This window comes from Elephas maximus, chromosome 13 (assembly GCF_024166365.1).
Source record: "Elephas maximus indicus isolate mEleMax1 chromosome 13, mEleMax1 primary haplotype, whole genome shotgun sequence".
In the NCBI taxonomy this organism is placed as follows: domain Eukaryota; kingdom Metazoa; phylum Chordata; class Mammalia; order Proboscidea; family Elephantidae; genus Elephas; species Elephas maximus.
This window is the reverse complement of record NC_064831.1, coordinates 70,911,711-70,933,705: the sequence shown is the minus strand read 5'-3', so window position 1 is coordinate 70,933,705 and position 21,995 is coordinate 70,911,711. Positions and strand designations below refer to the sequence as shown.

Sequence of the window (21,995 nt, the reverse complement as noted above, 5' to 3'; positions counted from 1 at the left end):
ACTGTTAACTGAAAGGTAGGCTGTTCGCCAACCTGAGGCACCTCAGAAGAAAGGCCTGGTGAATCTACTTCCAAAAACTCACCCTTTAAAAACCCTATGGAGCCAATTGGCATAACAAACTGTATTAAGAAAACATTTTTCATCCCACTTTGGTGAGTGGAGACTGGGGTCTTAAACTACTTGCAAGTGGCCATCTAAGATGCATCAAGTGGTCTTAAGCTACCTGGAGCAAAGGAGAATGAAGAACACCAAAGGCGCAAGGTAATTATGAGCCCAGGAGACAGAAAGGGCCACATAAACCAGAGACTACATCAGCCTGAGACCAGAAGAGCTGCATGGTGCCCAGCTACCATGGATGACTGCCCTGACAGGGAACACAACAGAGAATCCCTAATGGAGCAGGAGAACAGCGGGATGCAGACCTCGAATTCTCGTAAAAAGACCAGTCTTGATGGTCTGACTGAGACTGGAGGGACCCCGGAGGTCATGGTCCCCAGACCCTCTGTTAGCCCAAGACTGGAACCATTCCTGAAGCCAACTCTTCAAACAGGGATTGGCCTGGACTATAAGACAGAAAATGATACTGATGAGGAGTGAGCTTCTTGGCTCAAGTAGATACATGAGACCATGAGGGCAGCTCCTGTCTGGAGGGGAGATGAGAAGGCAGAGGGGGACAGGAGCTGGTCGAATGGTCACGGGGAATACAGGGTGGAGAGGAGGAGTGTGCTGTCTTATTTGGAGGAGAGCAGCTAGGAGTACATAGCAAGATGTGTATAAGTTTTTGTATGAGAGACTGACTTGATTTGTAAACTTTCACTTAAAGTACAATAAAGTTTTAAAAAAAGAAACAAACCTATGGAGCACAGTTCTACTCTGACACACATGGGGTCGCTGTGAGTTGAAATCCAATCAGTGGCAACTGGTTTTAGTTAAAAAAAAAAAAAAAAAAAGAGTAATAAAACAAATTTCAAAAAAGCCTATGAAAAACTCTGCCAACATAAAAGAAGATTAATATCCCACCAGAGGCCAGAAACAATAAGTTTGACGAAGTGTCTAACATATAATCTCAACAATTTTTAAGAGTGCATGGGCTCTATGAAGTAAACAAGAGATGAGCTAAGACAACAACAAAGACAAGGTAGGAAAAACAGAGGAAAGGGGGACCCTGTTAGGTTATAAGGAAACTGAAAAGGCAACAGTAGAATTTTAATCTGCACTGGGAGAAGAAAGTAATAGAATTAATGTTGGAGAAAAATTTTCCCAGGTCTTTGCCATGCTGTTCCCTCTTGCTAAAGTACCCTTCCCACCTTCACAGGCCCAAAGCCTACCCATCCTTCAAGGGTCATCAAAAGACCCTCAGTGGGTGATGACATCTTCTATGGTGCCTATGTAGAGTGAATCAAACCTTGAGGTTGTGGGAATAGGGAAGAGTTAGAGAAGGCTCTCAGGCCCTAAGAGGTGGTAATATTAAGCTGGGTTTTGAAGGATGAATAGGAGGTTTTCAAGGACATACCCAGCTTGAAGAGGACCTTGCAAGGCAAAGGCATGAATGGCCAAAGGCATGGAGGTGAAGGCCAGTGTGCAACCCTGGCTGGAGAACAGAGGGGACACTGGAGACCAGGCAGAAATGGAGTTAGGGCCCAGACATGGTTTGCCCTGAGTGCCAACACCACAGGGCTTGGGTGTTATCCTGCAGATGGGAGGGATGTCACAGGTCAATTAAACAAACCTTTGCTGCTGCCACGTAGAGAGCCGAGTGCTAGAGATATCCCAGTGAGTAAAACGTGACCTTCCACCCCTGAGTTGCCCAGAGGCTATCGAGTTCTAAGTGAGAGGCAAACATGATCAAATTCGGTTTATTTGACCATACTTACTAATTGATATAACCTTAATTCATGTTTATATGACACCAAAATTATCCTGAAAAGCATAATTCAGAGGGCTAGCTCTGAAATCACCTGCATGAGTTCAAATTTGGATCATGCCACTTGCTGTATGAGCTGGGGCAAGTCACTTCACCTTTCTGGTGTTTTGGGTTCCTACTCTTAAGACAGTACTGCTGTTCCAATCACAAACGATGACGATGAGGATGATGATGAAGAAGATGATGACGATGGTCCCAGCTAACACTTGAGTGCTTACAATGTGCTAGCCATTGTTTTAAGCACATCTGCACTGACTCGTTTAATCAAGGTCCCTAGGAAATACTATCACTGCTCCATTTTATTAACCCCTCTGAAACACGGAAGTGTTAAGTAACTTGCTGAAGGCCAAGTAGGGTAGTTATTTATTAGCACTTATTTTTATTCTTCATATTCTGCCTTTATTTCTAAGAGAGAAATGCATCAGTAAAAATGAAAATAAATTGTGCCTTGTAACAGGGAAAACATGGTAGTGAGGTAAAGTAGCAGGGTTACTTTTAAGCCCATCCTCCTTGATTTCAGCAGGACTCTGACGTAGGGTTTTCTATGTTCCGTTCAGTGCTCTAAAAGGAGTCCCGGTGGTGCAGCGGTTAAGTGCTTAGCTTAAGCTGAAAGGTTGGTGGTTTGAAACCCCCAGCCACTCTACGGGAGAAAGATGTGGCAGTCTGCTTCTAAGAAGATTTACAGCCTTAGGAACTCTATAGGGACAGTTCTACTCTGTCATTACTGGGTCACTAGGCATCAGATTCAACTCAGGTTTGGCTTTTTTGCTTTTGCTCTGTGCTCTGAATGAAGCCGTTACTGACATCTGACCCATCTCCTTCCACAACAGGGCACATTAACCTTTCGAGATAAAGCGTATCTGATCCCCCAGCCTAAGCTAAGTGTTTTTTAACAGCCTTACTCATTCCAGGGCTTTCTTAGCCTAATATATTAGACCTAGCCATTTGTTTTCCTGCTGTCATTAAGTAAGACTTGACTAGATGTTTTCTATAAACATGTTTAACCATAAATCTGGTTAGTCTGGTCCATGAGCCAATTCTGCCCGTGGAAAAATATGAGACTCCCCCCCCACGCAACTTAAAATATCAAATGGCCTGGGAAATTGCTGTAATAACAGCGATGACAAAAGCAGCTGCCATCTTTAGAGTGTTACTATGCTCTGAGCTTCACACTTCCGGCACATTGGCTTAAGTAGTCTTCACATCAAGCCCATGAGGACGTGGGGACTTCAATCCTATCACCGGAGTCTGCCGACCGCATGGACAGGCTTGGAAGTGGAGTGCTCCCCAGAGCCTTCAGACAAGAACTGAGCCTGGCCAACACCTTGGTTTCAGCCTTGCGATACCCTGAGTAGGGAACTCCGTCATTCCCTGCCAGACTTCAGACCTACAGAACCGTGAGCTAATAAATGCTGTCTTAAGCCACTAAATCTGTAGTAATTTGTTACACAGAAATATTAAACTAATACAGGTAGTCCCCAACTTACACCAGGGCTCCGTTTTCACAACTCCGTCGTAAGTCCGCTCTGACATAAGTCGAATACCTTTTTTTTTAATTATTATTATTGCCTTTTATTATCAGTATCTTTATAAATCTGATCTTTATTTGTCTTTGGGAGTTGGAAACACTACATAAAAACTTACAGATATATTTTAACATTGTATAGTACATGTTACTAATGGTAAGCTGTGCAAAAAGAACAGACTGTCATTAGTGCGGTTAGTCATAACTTGAATACGTCCTACGTCGGGGCCAACCTGCATGTCAGTTTTCCCCAGAACGATTCCATAAGAGAAATTCATTAAGAATATAGACTGAATTGTTATCTTTTCTGCTAAATGATTGAAGAACTATTTAACAGCAATGCTCTTTCTTAGGTTGGTTCAGATGTTGACTTCACAATATAAACACTTTTCCATGTAAATAAATATTCTTTTATAAGATTTTAAATAGCTACATACTATTGCATTGTATGGAGATGCAATAATTGACTCAGCTACTTCCCTACTGCTGGGAATTTGGGAGATTTCCAATTTTTCACTATGATAAATAAAAAACCCAGTGCTTTCGAGTCGATTCCGACTCATAGCGACCCTATAGGACAGAGTAGAACTGCCCCATAGAGTTTCCGAGGAGCGCCTGGCGGATTCGAACTGCAGACCGTTTGATTAGCAGCCGTAGCACTTAACCACTACGCCACCAGGGTTTCCACTATGATAAATATCACTGTTAAAATAATTTTTGAAGATGTGTTTTTCTGCTCGTCCCTGATAAATTGTTTAAGATAAGGTCCCAGAAGTGAACTTGCTGGAGGAATTATGGTGCCCATTTTTAAAGCTTTGATACAATTGATACGTCCACCAGCGTACTCTGACAGGACTCAAACAAATCCCAACACCTGGGCAAACGGAGGAAATTTAGGAAACATCAATCATTTACTCTAACTTCTTCACTCTTGAGCATTCCTATCTATCATCTTGTCTATTTACCGGCACTCCTTTATTTTTCTCTGCATTTTGGGCCAGCAGTCTATACAGCTAATCAAACAAATCACTGATAGGAATTTTAGCAAATTCAACTCTACTTTCTAAAATTTCTTCTAATTCTGCTTTTAATTATCCTAGTCCCTTGTCCATTTCCTTACATTCATTTTTTTAAAACTTTCCCATATGTTATTTCTTTTCAACCTGTTATCTCTTACTTCAGAGTTGCTTTTCTTTTATTGCCGAGGGTTCAAGGCAGATGCTACCTAAACCTGGTTTCTATTTCCTATAGCAAATGTTTGCATTGCTCTTTCTCCATAACTTCGATGCTGTGGTTATTTCCTTCTATTGCATAACATTTTTATAGGCCTGGGTTGTTGTTTGTGTGTGTGTTTTAATTGATTCATCTTTGGTGACACTGGTCTATCCTGGCTTGTTATTTTTCATGCCTCTGGTGTAGGTAGGTGCTCTGAATCCCCTCGCTGGATCTATGGGGTCTATTAGGGTCCTGTCTGCAGACCTGAAGTGAGGAGGCTGGTTTGTGCACATTTATATTCCCAATTCATTCGTGCAAATGGGGGGGAGGGGACACAGGGTTGGGGAGGTGGCTGCACCTGTGGCTGGTATCTTCTGTTTGCTGAAATTCCTAACCTAGACAACTTTTTTATATCGGCTTTGCTGGGGTTTTTTTTTTTTTTTTTTGCTGTTGGCCTGGCCTCCATTCCAGGCTCACAGAGTGCGTGGGAATGGCTACCTTCCCAATACTACTGCTTGTTATGCTGAGGGAGATGGCAGAAAGCCTATGGAGTCAGAAAGTCCCTGTGATCTGCCATAACCTCAGCCCCTACCCTAAGTCTTGAAAAGTCCAGGCACCCACAATGATGTCTTAGTGTCCCCAAAAAGTCGATAACACTAATTACAGTACAAAGCATAGACTTTGTCCTGGCATCCAAAGCCTCCAAAATTTGGATCCAATCTGCCTTTCCAGATTTTTCCTCCTCTGCTTCCTTATAAATATCCTTCTCTACATGTTTTTGCCCGTATTCATCCTTTAACCTTAATAACCCCTTCTCTGCTCTCTGCAATCTATATCTCGCCCATCCCAAGTTAAGGCCCACCTCGTCTTTAAATCTGCCCTGAGCAAGTCCATGATGTAACTCCCTCATGGAAACTCACAGTGCCTTTTGTTACTGATGCTCATTTGGCATTGGTCATCGATTCACTCAGTAGAAGAACCAAGGCATCACAGGCCACATGTTGGTATGGGCACACCAACCTCCCCCCAACCAAAAAAAAAAAAATGTTTTGTAGGATATTCTGGTTGCTAACAGATGCATTCTGCAGACCTCACCTGTGCCCACGCCAACACTCAATTGTTCATTAAACCTAACAAACCCACTGCCATCAAGTCAATTCTGATACACAGCGACCCTGTAGCACCAAGTGGAACTACCCCATAGGGTTTCCAAGGCTGTGATCTTTATGGAAGCAAGCTGCCACATCTTTCTCCCATGGAGCGCAGCTGGTAGGTTCAAACCACTGACCTTACGTTTAGCACCTGAGCACTTTAACCACTGTGCCAGCAGTGTTCCTTCATTGTTCGTTAGCAGTAAGTAAATACACAATGACGAATAGTTCGTTGATAAGCATTACAACTTTTTTTCAGTGTCAGATATTGGGAGATTTCCTTTTACAGCAACTGGCTTAACAAAATAACGGATTAGTGGCTCAGAATGAGTCCTTTGCTAAAAAGTGGGGAGGGGGAGAAGGGGAGGGAATGATTCAATGATGATTCAAATGATGGTCCTTTATACACAAAAATCAAATCAATCAAGACACTAAAAAGGAAAAGATAAAACAGAGATAAAGCTTTCTTCTATTTAGCCCAACCAAATCAGAGATTTTCATCTGGCACGTTGAGTTAATGTTAATAATTTCATTTTCCAGGTCTGTTTGCATATGATTTGTAAATTTGTTTTCGAGTTATAGTTGTATAAGAACCATAAGCTTAAGGAATTTATACCTACTTTTATGTTTGCACACATTTAAATAACAGAATCATAAAGGTAATTTAAGTCAACACTGGACATCCTTGAGAATGTTTTCCCTTTCGAAGGGTCTGTACCTTACTCATGTAAGAGCAACATTGCTTCTGAGCTTCCTAACCACACCGAAACCACCAAAGGGAAGGTGGGTGCATTGGGTTGGCAGACACGCTCTTTAAATACCTAACTCTGTGCTGGGCAAGGACTCAGGCACGAGGAGAGCCTAGCTCACCAGGCGCTCTAAACCTGAAAAGAAGGTCTGCTTGTTTGCATGTCTGCTTTGTAAATATTGTCCAGGGCTGGGCAGGAAGGGGCAGGTTTTAAAAACACCCATAATCATTTTCTTCTGTGTATTCCTTTTGCTTTGGACCTGACTCACAGAGAGAAAACAGTCTTTAGCAGTCTTGTGGGGGAACCAAATCCACTTTCTCCAGGGCTGATTGTGCTCTCTAAGCTGCCTGCTGATTTCATCAGCGTAAGAACTGGGTTCGTTGGGCTGTTTGTGCATAAACCTGCCTCTTCTGCTTTCATGTGGTTGTGGGCGCTCAGGGAAGGATGGATGTTGACACAGAAATTGAGGGTCCTTGTGCTAGCTAGCTAAATGCATGAAGGAAAAAGCATGCGGTTCCTGGCGGCCATGATGGTTCTCCATCAGCCATATACGTGACTTGCTCATGGCTTTGGCGCTCCTAGAAACTCAGGCCTGGGATTCCTCCCACGTCAGAGATGAGCTGAAACCTTTCCAACAACAATGAAAGCAATAACCAAATTCTTTCCCACATGGTCCTTTTGTTTGTCACCTGGTTTAGGAACTATGATAAGAATTCTGTCCGAGCGTGATATCAACTGGAGGGAAGATCTTGGCTTTGCCATAAAAGCAAGATACATTTTCTCTGACATCAGGGTCTTTCCCCAGAGGTTTTGAAATTTTCACCTGATCTGAAAGAATCTCAGATTACCCATCAGCAAAGAAACACGTGCTCCAAGCAAGCCTATTCCTGCCTGGGAACCTGCCTTCGGGTGTCAGGGGCTATGGGTGAAGGGGCCTGGCGTCCTCCTCCAGATGTCAGAGCTAGAAGGGGCCGAGGGACAATCTAGTCCAACCTTCTCATTTTACAGGTAGGGAAACTGAGGCTCAGAAGAGTCAACTTGCCTCAGGTCACACAGCCACTTGATGTCAAAGCTAAAAGTAAAACTTAGAGCTCCTCTACCCTAGTCCAGAACCCTTTCAACCATATCACAATTATGCTCCCCACTCCACCCCCCCCAAAAAAGAGGTTTTCCCACCCTTGACAGTGTCTCACATACTCTCTGGCTGTACAGCAACATCGTTTACAAATAAGGTACCAAAAGGGCAAGATCGTCTTCCACAAGATGCAAGTCATAGGAATCAGAGTCTTTTAGAGCTGAAAAGACATTGTGGGTCCAACTGATTCATTTTCAGGTGGGATAACTGAGGTCCAAAGACAGTCACTCACCTACAGCAGAAAACAAGTCAGAAGCAAAGCAGAGACCTGTGGTCTGGAGCTACAGAGAGACCTGAGCTCAACAGCAGACCTCCCCCACTCCCACTTAGCTGTGTGTCTTCGGGCAAGTTACTTAACTCTCTGGGCTTCTTTTTTCTCATCTATAAAATCTGGGTAGCAAAGAACCAAGCTCGTGGGGCCATGAGGAGGTCTAAATGAGATCATGAATGTGAATACTCATCACAGTGGCTAAAACATAATACGTATCCAATAAGTGACAGCCATCACGGTCACATTCACTGCCTTGTCTCCTAGTCCAGGGACCTTTCCATAACACCATTTTGCTTCTTGCCAGATTTTTTGTTTTGTTTTTTAAAATAGGTTCTGAAATTAAACATTCTTGGTTTGATATTTCCTGATCCAAAGCCTAAAAATTTGGGTTGAAATTGAACTGAATACTTTCAACACATCTATCCGGAGGACAGCGCCCTGCCTGGTCATTCAATGGCTATGTGATCCATCATCCTAGCCCACTCCCGTTCCAGGGAGGAACGCTGCCCCAGTGACCTTCCTCCATGTGGATAGATAGAATCCAGCCACTCCATGGCCCCAAAGGAGGTTCTGTCCACCGTGGGGGTTACCCTGGAGGTGTCAAGTCTGGTTTACATCACCATTTTCTGGGACTGTCCCACCTCCACACTGGGCAAAGAAGGTGAGGCAGTAACTCCTGAGCTCTATACGTGAGGAAATTACAGAGTGGGCACTAGGGGTGGAGGGCAGTTCAGGAGTGAGCTCAGGACTCACCCTCTTATGTAGGGCTCTTGGAAACATCAAGACAGAATAGTGGCATTTAAAAGTCTTTCAGTATGGGAGTAACTGCACCCAGTACAATTGCAAAGTGATTTGCTCCTGGTGATCGTGCCTTTGCAGAGCTGCAAACACATGGCATTGTTTCATCTCTTCAAGCGCCTCTGCCTATGCAGGGGAGGCAGGAGCCCCTCTGAAAGTCTATTCATCCTTCCCACCGCCCAGCAAGGAGCATGGCCGCCATGTTGATGCACGCACTACACCCAAAGCATCCCCTTCTCCTCCTCAACAATAACAACAGGGCTACAATTTTTCAAGTTCCTACCTTGTGCCAGGAACAGAGATAAGCACTGCACATGCACTAGGCCCTTCAGACCTCATAGCGACCAAGGAGGTGGTGACTGTAATTGGCCCCCATTTTATAGTGAGGAAACTAAGGCTCAGAGAGGCTGAGAAAATTGTGAACAAGCACAGAGCCAGTCAGTGGCAGAGCAGGGATATGAACCTGAGTCTGATCCCAGAGTTCAAATGCTTAAGTGCCTCACTCTGCCTCCCTCTTCCCTTAGTGCCTGCTCTGGGCCAGCTGGCTGCTCCCAGCCCTGTCACCAACAGGAAGAAAAGAGGCCAAAGAGGGACAAAGATCGAAGCCAGCAGATGTTGCTAATACTCCTACCACCTCCGGAAAAGGTCTGAATCAAGGAAATGACAAGGATGATGAGTTACGTTCTCCATGGATTTCATTACTCTGCCTGACGCCCCTTCCTGCCAGGACCAGGTGGGACTCAGAGTCAACTGGAATGTCAGCTCCCCATGGAAGGATGGAGAAACTCAGCAAAGCTTCTTAATTCAGAAGATATACCTCTTAACCAAGAGGTGTCCTTCAAGGTAAAATCAAGGTGGGAGGGAAGGAAATGTCTACCTTGGGTCTCCATATTCCTGATCTGTGACTCAGGGATGATCCTTTCTTACCACTTATTTATTTAGGAGGTTAAGGTTAGAACAGTGACAAACTAAAAGCCAAAATTATTCTGAGAAGCCTTTACCTGATGGCAGCAAGCCCAGAGAAAACTTCCTGAGGTAAAGTAGAGGCAGAACTGGGCGACCAGTATTGTGAGCATCGGGAAAGGGTGCCCTGTATGGGCTGATGCAGACCTACGAGCACACAGCTTGGCAGGCTGGTAGTGCCTTTGCACTGAGACAAAGGCACCCCTTCTTTGAGGCAGACAGCCCCATGCCAGGGCACCCAGCTTGGTGAGCAGAGTGGGAAGCAAGCTTCAGCTCTTGGTGCCTCTTCTTTGGGCACTGTTACAGGTTGAATTGTGTCTCTCAAAAAGACATGTTGAAGTTGTAAGTCCTGGTACTTGTGAACATGACCCTGTTTGGGAATAGGGTCTTTGAAGATGTTATCAGTGAACACGAGGTCACACTGGACTAGAGTGAGTTCTAATCCAATCTGAGCGATGTCTCATAAAAAAGAAGAGGTCCAGAGAGACACAGAGGAAAGATGCCATGTGAAGACAGAGGCAGGGATCTATAAACCAACGGGTGCCAAGGGTCATCAGCCATCACCAGAAGTTAGGGGAGAGGCATGGAGCAGATTCTCCCTCAGAGCCCTCAACAGGGATGAATCAACATGGCTGACACACTGAATTAGCACTCCTAGCCTCCAAAACTGTGAGCCAATACATTTCTGTTCTTATAAGTCACCCAATTTGTGGTACTTTGCTACGGCTGCCCTAGAGAACTAATACAGGCACCTCTGTGCAGGTCCCAAGTGGCTGCAGATCTGAGAGAGGACATCAGTTCATCTTCACTGTTCCTTTACAAAATCAGGGGTTTTCCCACCATTTTACAAATATGAAACTCAGCCCTAGAGAAGTTCAGTTGCTGGTTTAAGTTCACACACAGCAAGCCTGTGGCAGAATTCTGAACCCAGGATCTCTGACTTCAAAGTCATTCCTCACCTGACCACATCAGAGGGTAGGCATGTGAACATGAGAGAAACCTTCCAGGGCATGTACCCACAGAGTCGGTTTATCTCAGTCACTCCAAGATGGAGAGGAAAGCAGCAGGAACGGACCCAGAATCACAGGAAAGTGATGTCACCACTCTGCCCACACCCTGTTGTTCGTATTTGAAAAGCGATGAGACCATCCATTAAGGACGGTGCTGGAGTTGTGCCCCTGCCAGCATCCGGTGTGTGGGCAGGCCCTGAGGCGGACACTCCACGGCCTTCACTGCTGAGACTGTGGGTAAAGGCTGGAGCCTCTGCTAGCGGGCCGCCCACACCCTGCTGAGGACAGAGGCGGAGGGCAGCGGGAAGGATGGAAAGGTCAGCAGGGCTTCCTGTGGACTCTGCCACCTGCCCCGCGGCAACTGATGGCTTAACCCAGCCTCCAGGAAGTGCAGCCAAGATTCTGTGTGGCATGTTCCCTTCCCACCTCAGGGTCCCTTCTGTCCCGGGTACCCCTACTCTCAGGTGTCAGCCCCTGTGCCTTGTTACTGCTCTCAACAGATAGACGGCCACCACATCCCAGGGAGATTAACTGATGACTCAGATGCCAGCTGAGATTAATGCAAGTATTAGTATCTATTTGCAGAGCTAAGCCTCAGATAAATAAACATGTAAAAATACTGCAACATGTCACCATGTTAAATATATCCAAGTACAGTAATACTACAGAGTAAATAATTATATCAAAGGTGGGTGTGGTGGATTGAGCAACACCCCCACTCCCCTGAGCCATGTCCTTTACAATGTGACTTCACAGCTTCTCCTATCAAGATTTAGAATCTATCTATAGAAGAATCCTGATCAAATGGGGGGAGGGGGGGCGGGGAGAATGTGGGACAGATTTTCAAATTCCCATGGAATCCAGACTTCCTGGAACCATGAAGGTTGGATGAACCCCCTGAAACTACTGTCCTGAGATAACCTTAAAACTTTAATCCTTAAACCAAAAATATCCCCTGAAGTCTTCTTTAAACCAAACAATAGCTAATTTAGTCAAGAATGTCTGCCTTGACCATTGTGCTTTTTTAAAGAACTATCTATATAGGATCAAATTGACAACAGTAACTCAAAAGGTTAGATAGGAAGTTTAGGGGGTAGTGAGTTAATGGGGGAGGAACAATTCAGAAAAGGAGGGTGCGAATGGTTGCACAACTTGAAGAATGTAATCGACGTCACTGAAGTGCACACATAGAAATCGTTGGGCTGGTGTATGGTCTACGGTGTATATTTTCAACAACAAAAAAGTAAAATAAATTATTTAAAAAGGTAGAATCTAAATTTCTCCCTTCAATATGAACCAGCCTTGCTTTGACCAAAAGAACACAGTAGAAGTGATGGTGTGCTAGTCTGCAGCTCTGGGATTTAAGAGGCTCTATGTCCTTTCTCTCATGGAACCCTATCAGTTCCCTTTAAGATAAACCTGGGCTAAAGAGATATGCTCCAGTCACCCTTAAACCCCCCGTAGACAGCCAGCCAACACCAGACATGTGGGTGAGGCCACTCTAGACCAGACAGCTTCCAGCTGTCCTGCCAGTTGACTGCAGACACAGGAGCCGACCAAGATCACCTAAGCCTCGCCCAGATTAGCAGAACCCCTCGGCTGACCCACAGACCAATAATAAATGGCTGTTACTTTAAGCCAATTGTTCAGGGGTGGTTTGTTACACAGCACTAGCTAACTGATACACTGGAGAAGGGCGGTTAGGGAACACTTCATAGAGAAGGGGATGCCTGGGCGAGGTCAGGAAGAACAAAGAGTAATTTGTTGGATGATTGGGCAGAGAAAACAGCACTTGCAACGGCAAGATGGTGAAGAGCAGAGTTGTGTCAATGGAATCATCACAAGTTCTGGAATGTTGCTGGAGTTTAAAATGAAAGGGAGACACAGCTGGATAAGAAGTGGAGAGGAAGAGAGAGGCAGAGGCAGCCATGAGGACCCCGTGTGCCAGGCTGAGCTGGTCTCCACTTGTCCCCAAACCTCTGGGCCAACAGCTTTGCTTTATAACAAGTTTCTGAAAAGCTGTTTAAAAAGCAGGGGTGGCAAACGTTCTTGCTCCTATACCAAGTACTGAAATATTTCAAATATGGCCAAAGATGATTTTAAAAAAAGTCAATATCCTTGCTAATCTTTTAGAATGTGAACTTCTTTTCTAATTTTGATATAAAGTAAGTTTTTTTTTAAAGATGGTTTGCAAAGGTCCCTCAAAAAACTTGACTTTCGCACATATTTGATGAAAAATAAAGCTTGGAATTAGGAGTAAGTCCCCAAGTCAGATGATACTAAACTCAAAGCTTTTCCAGGATTTTGGTCAAGGGAAACACTCACAGATTAAAAGACACTGCCTCAACCCAGGGTAAGCATCCCAGCTATGGGAAGATGTGAAAAAGCCAGCCACATTCAGTCTTTGGCTCCTTAATTCATTTATTCATTCCATAGGTAGCAGATCTTTCAATAGGCTCTGAGGTGCTATAAATAAATAAGACATGGACCCTGCTCTCACAGCACTCCCAGACAGAGGTCGGAAAGGACATTTGAGTGGATCGTATCATACAACTTATATAGCCTGTAATCATATAGGTACTCTGGGAACCCAGAGACTAGCGGGGTGACTGCAGTACTTCTTTGATGTAATTAATGGTCCCCAGGTGGCGCAAATGGTTTGTGCTCAACTACCCACCTAAGGTTGGCAGTTTGAACCCATTCAGTGGTACCACAGAAGAAAGGCCTGGCAATCTGCTTCTTTAACAATTACAGCCTAGAAAACCTTACGGAGTAGTTCTGCTCTGTAAACACGTGCGGTTGCCATTAGTCGGAATCAGCTTGGATGGTAACAGGTTTGGTTTTTGGTTTTCTTCTGCGATTCAGGCTCATCGCACTATTTGTGAATAAACCTTGCATAAAGTCCCATTTTGTGGGAGAGGCAGCATATGACTGCTCAGAACTGTGACTTCCCTCCAGACCAAGCCTTCCCTAGCCTGGGCCCATGTCAGGGAGCTTCAGTGGGTGGTCTCTCCTAGGCCTTGACTCCCCAAGAGAAACGCAGACGAGGCCTCCAGGGAAGAACTAGCTAGCTAGCTCTCCACCCGCCCAGAGCTACGCGGGGACTGCCCCCAGCTCTGAAGCTCACAGGCCCCTCTGCCTGACGCTTCACTTGCTGAAGTTCTTGGAGCAGAACGGCTGGCCAAGCTGGCCTGGGAGTCATACACCGGCCTGGTCAGTTGAGATGGAATCTCTGAAGGCCGCCCAGATGGTCAGATCAAATGTCTGGCTGCATTCCTGCCAGGCTGGGCTTATCACATTCCTGTCATCTTCCCCACTGGTAACTAGATCAAATAAGCTTTTACTGGCAGCATAAATCAACGGATAAAGGAAAGATTGTTCAATGAAATTGTGCTTGGAAGACAACAGGTTAGTAAATCAAGAGGAAACAGAGTTAGACTCTCTCCTCGCACCATGAACTAAGTTCCAGGCAGATCAAAGAGTTTAAAATCAATCCGCAGGACCGCCAGAAAACTCTAGAATTGTATGCGGGTAGAAGAAATCAAAAAGTAAATAACAGGCAGATTGGACTACGTGAAAATAATTCACATATTTTACAAAACAGCCAAAAAGAAATTCTGAGAGAGAGAACCGCACAAGAGATCAGGTATATTGATAAGAAAAATACAAACACCTCACAAATGGCATCCCATTGAAACCCGTTGACATCGAGTTGATCTGACTCATAGCGACCCTATAGGACAGAGCAGAGCCACCCCATAGGGTTTCCAAGGAGAAGTCGGTGGATTCGAACTGCTGACTCTTCGGTTAGCAGTCAAGCTCTTAACCACCGCACCACCAGGGCTCCATAAATAGGCATATGAACAGACAATTCCAGAAAAAGAAAAAAGGTAGTAAATAAACACATGGCATAGCCTTCAAACTCCCCGGTACAAAGAAATGAAAACTTAAACAATCAGGTATGATTTTCACCTTTTAAATTTTTTTTTTTTTTAATTTCAATAGTACCTAATGCTGGGAAAACAGTGCTGTTATACACAGGGAGTAGCAGTGTTAGTTTTCAGAAACCTTTGGAGGCCATACGGATAAAGAGTCATAAAAATGTCCACACAGCTTGACCTATTAATTCCACTTCCGGAAATCTTTCCTTGGGAGATCACCCAATGTTTGGGACAAGAGAGATGAACAAAAAAATGGTCATTGTGGTATATAATAGTGAAAAATTAGAAATGAGTTTGATGTCTTTTACAGCAATTAAAATGATAATTATGAAGACTGAGATAAAAACTTAAAAATGCTATGCGCATGGTATAATTATATCATCACTACGTAAAAATACACAGTATTAATACTAGAAAAATATTCATCAAAATTTTACAGTGGCTGTCTTAGGTGATGGGATTATGGTATTTTTTCCCCTCTTCTTTTATGGGTCTCTAGTTTCTAAGTAATAAAGGAATATCATTATATGGTTATATTATTTATATGGTGGAAAAATGACATATGCATGCATACGCATAACATATATTCTTTTTCAAAAAGGAATACTATGCCTCCCTTGACCATTCCAACTCGTAGTTATTGCTTCCTCCTCTAAAAGCCTTACAACCATGCTGGGCTAGTACAATAGCTGGAGGGCAGCCCCAAACATTTGTGCAATGAATGAATGGACATTTCCTTTTGATTGCACTGGCCCAAATGCAAACGATTAATGTGCTTGACTGCTACCAAAAGGTTGGAGGTTCAAGTCCATCCGGAAGTACCTCTGAAGAAAGGCCTGGTGATCTTCTTTGAAAAAATCAGCCACTGAAAACCCTACTGAGCACATTTCTACTCTGAAACACATGGGGTCAGAGTTGACTAGATGGCAACTGGTCACTCATAATACTCTAGAGACAGTCTGGGATTGCGTATTAGTTAGGATAGGTTATGTTCTGCCGTAGTAATAAACAACCCCCAAACCACAGGGCTTCTGTCTCGCTCAGGCCACATGCCCATCGTGGGTCTGTGTGTCGGACCCTGTACTACCATCTGCACTTAAGGACCCAGGCTGACCCTCCATCTGGACCATTGCCAGCTGCCACAGCAGAAGGGGGAGATAGATAATTATGCATTGGGCTCTTCAATGCTTCTCTAAGAAGTGACGTATGTTGATTCTGTTCATATTTCCCCAATAGAACAAGACACTTGGCCTCACCTAACTTTCAGAGGGTGGAAAGAGTAATCCACCCCTGAGCACAGAAGAAGAGACTAGATATTGGTAAACAGTAGTGATGTCTACCCCAGGTTGTTACTCAGCTCTTCATACCCACACGACTCTTTATCCAGTAGGACTGGGAGCATCCCTGAGGGGCAGCTGGGCCCCACACATCTTTGCAACTGTCCACTCTGTACTCACCCTACCATACACACACCCATCACTGCCCCTGCCTGGGAAAGCACCCTGGATATTATAGCTGCTTCTTGTAGCATTGGATCATGATGGAGGGTGTGTCTACACCATGCAGAATAGAGGGACCTTGGATTGTATTCAAATAGACATTTTTCCTTACTTCTAATAACCTGGCTCTCCAGTCGCCTCCAGTGCTCCACTCTGACCACCCTGGGTTGGTGCCCACTATTCTCGGAAACAGGCCAAGTTCACCAAGCTGGGCCATTAAGAGCCAGTGGACTGTTTTTTGGGCCTTGCTTTATAAGACTTCTCTGGACATCTCTCATTCTGTAGTCTCATCCCTCACCACATTTGGCTTCATCCACACACTCTGGCCACACTGATCTGCTAACAGCTCCTTTCAGGTTCCAGGTTGTCTGCTCTCCCTCTGCCCTTCTCAAAGGACCAAAAGAAGTGCCTTTCTTGATCAAGAGACAAATTCTTACTACACTTTATAAGGTTCAAATCAAGGATGAATTCCTCTAAGAACAACGGGGTTCTCCCTCTCTTCTGCCCCCCTGTGCCTTGTTAATAAAATTGTATCATATTATTAACACTATTATATTAATATCAATTAATAGTTACATTAGCAATATAATTATTAGTAATTATTATTCTAGTTAATAATGTTTTCTTATTCTCATTTGTTCACATGACAGTCCCTCACCTTGGGTTCTAAGGTAACCCATAACCCATCACCACTGAGTTGATTTTGACTCTTAGTGACCCTATGTTGCTGTTGTTAGGTGCCGTTGAGTTGGTACCAGCCCATAGCAACCCTATAGGACAGAGCGAAACTGCCCCATGCGGTTTCCAAGGAGCAGCTGGTAGATTCAAACTGCTGACATTTGGTTAGCAGCCGAGCTCTTAACCACTGTACCACCAGGGCCCCAGATTGTAAGGTAGGGGGCACGATTTAGTGGGTTTTGAACCCTCCATGTCTGGTCAGAGTGGTGAATTAACAAATGTTTGCTGAAAAAACGACCTAAGCAAATACAGTATCTCTCATGGTTTTATTGATTTACGTGGCACTGGCTCAGAGCTTCAAGCCCTGTATCATTTTCAGTTAACAGGTCAGACTGATAAATGTATCGGTGCTTCATTGCACCCCTAAGTGGGACACTGAACACACACCAGAAGTTGGGGAGTAGGAGCATTTTGCCCAGAAATACCCTTCGTCTACTCATTCATTTCCTGGCAATCTCCCGTCAAGAGCATCTTGGATTTCAAGTCCTCAATCAGAACTAACCAGGATGAAAGCCGGTTCCACCAAGGGTGTGCATTAATGATACTGAATTTCACTGCAGTCCTATCTGTTTACAATGCACACTACAGTTCTGTGTGCAATCAGCCAAGAGAAGCGAATCCAAAACTGTGCTTAAAACCCTTACTAAGTTCTGTTTAAATGTTGTTTAAAAGGCTTGTCATGAAACAAAGCACTTCCTTATGGAAGTATTTTCTGGTCGAAGCTTTGCATAATTGCAATAAAAAAATACAAAATATATCAGAAGCCATTCTGTACTTTATCCTCAATAGAAATAATAACTAAAATCTCCATAGCATTGAAAAGTAATTCATTTTTTTTCAAAGCAATTAATAACCCTTATTGAAAGGACGCAGAACTTCTTGCTTGATCATGTCCCTACTCCTGAATGTGCTTCTTCATCCCAAACCTCTTCTGGTCTTCCTACATCCACCCACATGCTCAGCCCCCAAACCTGGGAGTTCTCCTTGACACCTCCCTCTTCCTCACCCTTCATTCAACCCACCATCCACTTCAGTCAGGTGTGTCTACTAAACCAGAATGCTCCTTATATGTGAGGATGGAGAAACTTTGACTCACTCGCTGACTTTGGACAAGTCATTAGAAAAGACCAATCACTAGAAACGGACAACATGATTTGTAAAGTGGAGGTCAGCAAAAAAGGGGGAAACCTTCAATGAGATGGATTGACACAGTAGCCACAATAATGGACCCACGTATACCAACAATCATGAAGATGGTACAGGACCAGACAAGTTTGTTCTGTTATACATGAAGTCGCATGAGTTGGAGCCAACTTGACAGCAACTGACAGCAACAAAACATCGGTTGGGTCCATCCACATCTCTCCCTCTCTCCTACCCCACCCCAACCTCAGCATCACCACTCACCTAGCCCAGCACTGTAGCTCCCTCAGCTCTTCCTGCCTGTACCTTTGCCAACAATTGCCCGTCGCTACCTCCAACACCAAGTCATCATCCCCCCAAACTATGAAGTCTTCAGAGAGCAGCCATAGGAATCCTTTTGTATATAATTTATTTTATTTTTTGTTGTGTTGAGAATATGCACAACAGGACATACACAAATTCAACAATTTCTACATGTGCAATTCCGTGACATTGTTTATATTCTTCGAGTTGTGCAATCATTCTCACCCTCCTTTTCCAAGTTGTTCCTTCCCCAGTAACATAGACTCACTGCCCTCTAAGTTTCCTATGTAATCTTTCGAGTTGCTATTACCAATTTGATCCCATAAAGATATATGTTAAAAAAAACATAATGCTCAAAGCAGACATTTTTACTAGTTAAACTAAACTACTGCTTGATTTTAAGAAAGCTTCAGGGAATATTTTTGGTTTAAGGTTTAAAGGTTATCTCAGGGCATGAACAGGTGCCTCCTTTTCCATGAGACCAGAAGAACCGGATGGTGCCCAGCCACCATTACTGAACATGTGGTCAAAGATTTTCTAGAAGAATCCTGATCAAAAGGGGGAAAATGTAAAACAGAATATCAAATTCTCATGGAATCCAGACTTTCTGGAGCCATGGAGGCTAGATGAACCTCTGAAACTTTTGACCAGGACAATCCCTTTTTAAAACAAAACCCAGATAATGTAACTCCTCTGCTTAAAGTAGTTTAATGTCTTCCCATTGCTTTTAGGATAAAGTTCATAATCTTGAATTTGGTTTGAAAAATGCTGCATGGCCTCACCCGTCTCTCCGCTCCCTGTCTGACACTCCAGTCTTGCCCTGCTTTTCTCCTCCCTTTCCCTACCCAGCCAAATTGTTCTACTCTCAGTACCTCGTCTCAAGACCTCTACACTTAACCTTCTTGCTACCTGGAACATTCTTGCCCCCTCTCTTGGTCTTTCTACCCCCTACTCATCATCCTTCTAAACTGAAAACCAAACCAGTCGATTCTGACTCATGACGACACCATGTGTTATAGAGTAGATGTGTACTCCACACGGTTTTCTTAGCTGTGATCTTTACAGGAGCAGATTGCCAGGTCTTTTCTCCCACAGAGCCACTGGGCAGATTCAAACCGCCAACCTTTTGGTTAACAACCAAGCAGTTAACTGTTACGTCACTAAGACAACACTAGTGTTAAACTGTGATTAGTGCCAATTAAGGATTTCAGACAGAGATACCAAGTCACACTTGCTGTTTTTTTTTTTTTTTTTTCATTCTGGTGTACAAATCAACTTTTATCCCAGAGCTGCCCCAACCTGTGTCCCGCAGCACATCATTCTCACAAGGCTCTCTGTGAAGATGGAAACAGAGCTCCTTAGACAAATGGTTTGGGAAATGCTACATACTTGCTACCTCCCTTCCTGGAGATTTCCTGACACACACTGGTTTAGAAAGGCCCCACAAAGACCTACAGTCGGTCATGCAGCTGGTCGACTTTGTTTAACCCAGCCTTTCCCAAACGTATTTGGCTTCAGAATACCTACTAACACCCTGAGGAACTGGTGCGCCTGGAAACACACTTTAGGAAATGCTAGCCTAGGCTTAGTCTTCAAAACCATAATTAGTGATAAATTGTTCTAATCTTGCGGACAACCCCACCTGTGGGAAACCTAGCTATGATAACCAGAGGACCACCTCTCAACAGGTACAGCTGCCCTTTACTGGGGTAAGAGACGAGCAGACCGCCAGTGGTGGTTCAGTGGCAGAATGCTTGCCTTTCCTGCAGGAAACCAGGGTTCGATTCCCTGCCAACGCATCTCATACAAAGCCACAACTCGTTTGTCAGTGGAGGCTTGCGTGTCGCTACGATGCTGAAGAGATCTCACTGGAGCTTCCAGACTAAGACAGACTAGGAAGAAAGGCCCGCTGACCTACTTTTCATAATCAGCCAGTGAAAACCCTGTGGATCACAACCTTCAACCCTCAAATGATCACGAGGATGGCATTTTGTTCCGTTATACACGGAACTGCCATGAGTCAGGCCAACTTACTAGCAACGAACAAGAGCTGAGCACCTTCCACAGAAGCCTCACGAGGGGCTGCTGGTAAATGTGTGAGGTTATCCATAACGAGTAAATAAGGACCTTTTAGGCTGTTGGCCTTACACGCCCAAACCGATTACCCTACCCACCCATTGCCATCCGGTTGATTCTGACTCATAGTGACTGTACAGGACAGAGTAAAACTGCCCCATGGAATTTCCAAGGTTGTAAATCTTTACGGAAGCAGACTCCCTGGAGCAGAGTCGTGGGTTCGAACACACCTTTCTCCTGTGGAGCAGCCGGTGGGTTTGAACTGCTAAGTGCTTTAGGTTAGCAGTCAAACGCTTAACCACTGTGCCACCAGGGCTCCTTAAATCAACTGTAGGCCTCTCAATTTCTCCAAATTTCAGAGTGCAGAAGTGGAAAGCAGTCCAGAATGAAAGTGCAATGATTTACCAGGTTGCACTGCTAATCTGGACCAGGAGTTCCTGCCCTCAGGCTGCAGCCCTCACGGTTATCACACGCTGCGGCTCCACACGGCCACTCTCTGTGTGCTACTCTCAGCTAGGGCACAGAGACTCTAGGAAACCTACTTTTTACACCTTCTGAACTGCGTTTTCATCCAAAGTCAGAATAATCCCAATTCCTTTCTCTATTCTACTTCCTATCGACAGCCCTGGGGGACAGCGCTGTAGTTCAGGGCTCAGGCTCTGGAGTGAGCTGGCTGGATCCAGAAGCCCAGGTATGCCATTTGCTAGCTGTGTGGTCTTGGGAAGTTATACAACCCCTCAGTTTCCTCATCTACAAAACAGGGACAAAATAGAAACAGTACTCACCATATATGACTATTGTGAAGTTTAGTGAGTAAATATATATCAACAGTTATAAAAGCGAGTGATGTATAGTAGAGCTCAGTGACTGTTATGAGCAGCTCTTCCTCCAATAGCATTCGTTCGTGAACATGTGTTAAGCATCACTGTGGTTCCGGAGGCGCCATGGTGAGCAAGGGAGACCCGGCCCCTGCTCTCTTGAGGAGCCAGCCTGGCATATCCCACACTCCGGGCACACAATCTTTTCCTCTGTGAACAACCTCCGGAGAATACACCATCATCACCTGGGCCACCCAGGTGGTGGCTGCAGGATTAGCGACTGCCCCCAGTTTCCCAAAAGTCTGACATATGAGAACTCGCCCAGAGTCACAGCATTGCCATCTTGTTTAAAAACTCTGCTTATTCTATCGGGTGTATCGACTAATGAAAGGGCATGCCATTTTTGTACACTTCATATGCCAGATGACAACTCTAAGAAGTTTCCTGCGTATTACTGTACTAACATACATTATCCTATTTTCTGGATGGATAAGCAACTAAGGCACAGAGAGGTGAAGTAACTTGTCAAAAGTCACACAGCTAGTCAGTGGGAGAGGCAGATTTGCAACTTGGTCTGTGGGGCTTCAAACCTCAGGCCTCTTTTCAGTTCATTCAATAAGCTCTAATATTCTATAATCCCTAGAAAATATAAGCTAAAGAGCCTGCAAACTTTCAGGGAAGGAATATGGAGAAGAATAATTCTGCAGTCAAGAAACCTCATGGAGCCCTTCCTAAA

The 21,995-nt window shown here is 44.5% G+C and overlaps 1 protein-coding gene across 1 annotated transcript in view; it reads right to left on the bottom strand.

The window, feature by feature from the left end:
• The window catches only part of CEMIP (cell migration inducing hyaluronidase 1), a 167,637-nt gene that overhangs the window by 131,378 nt on the left and 14,264 nt on the right, over window positions 1-21,995 (bottom strand). The window lies entirely within an intron of this gene.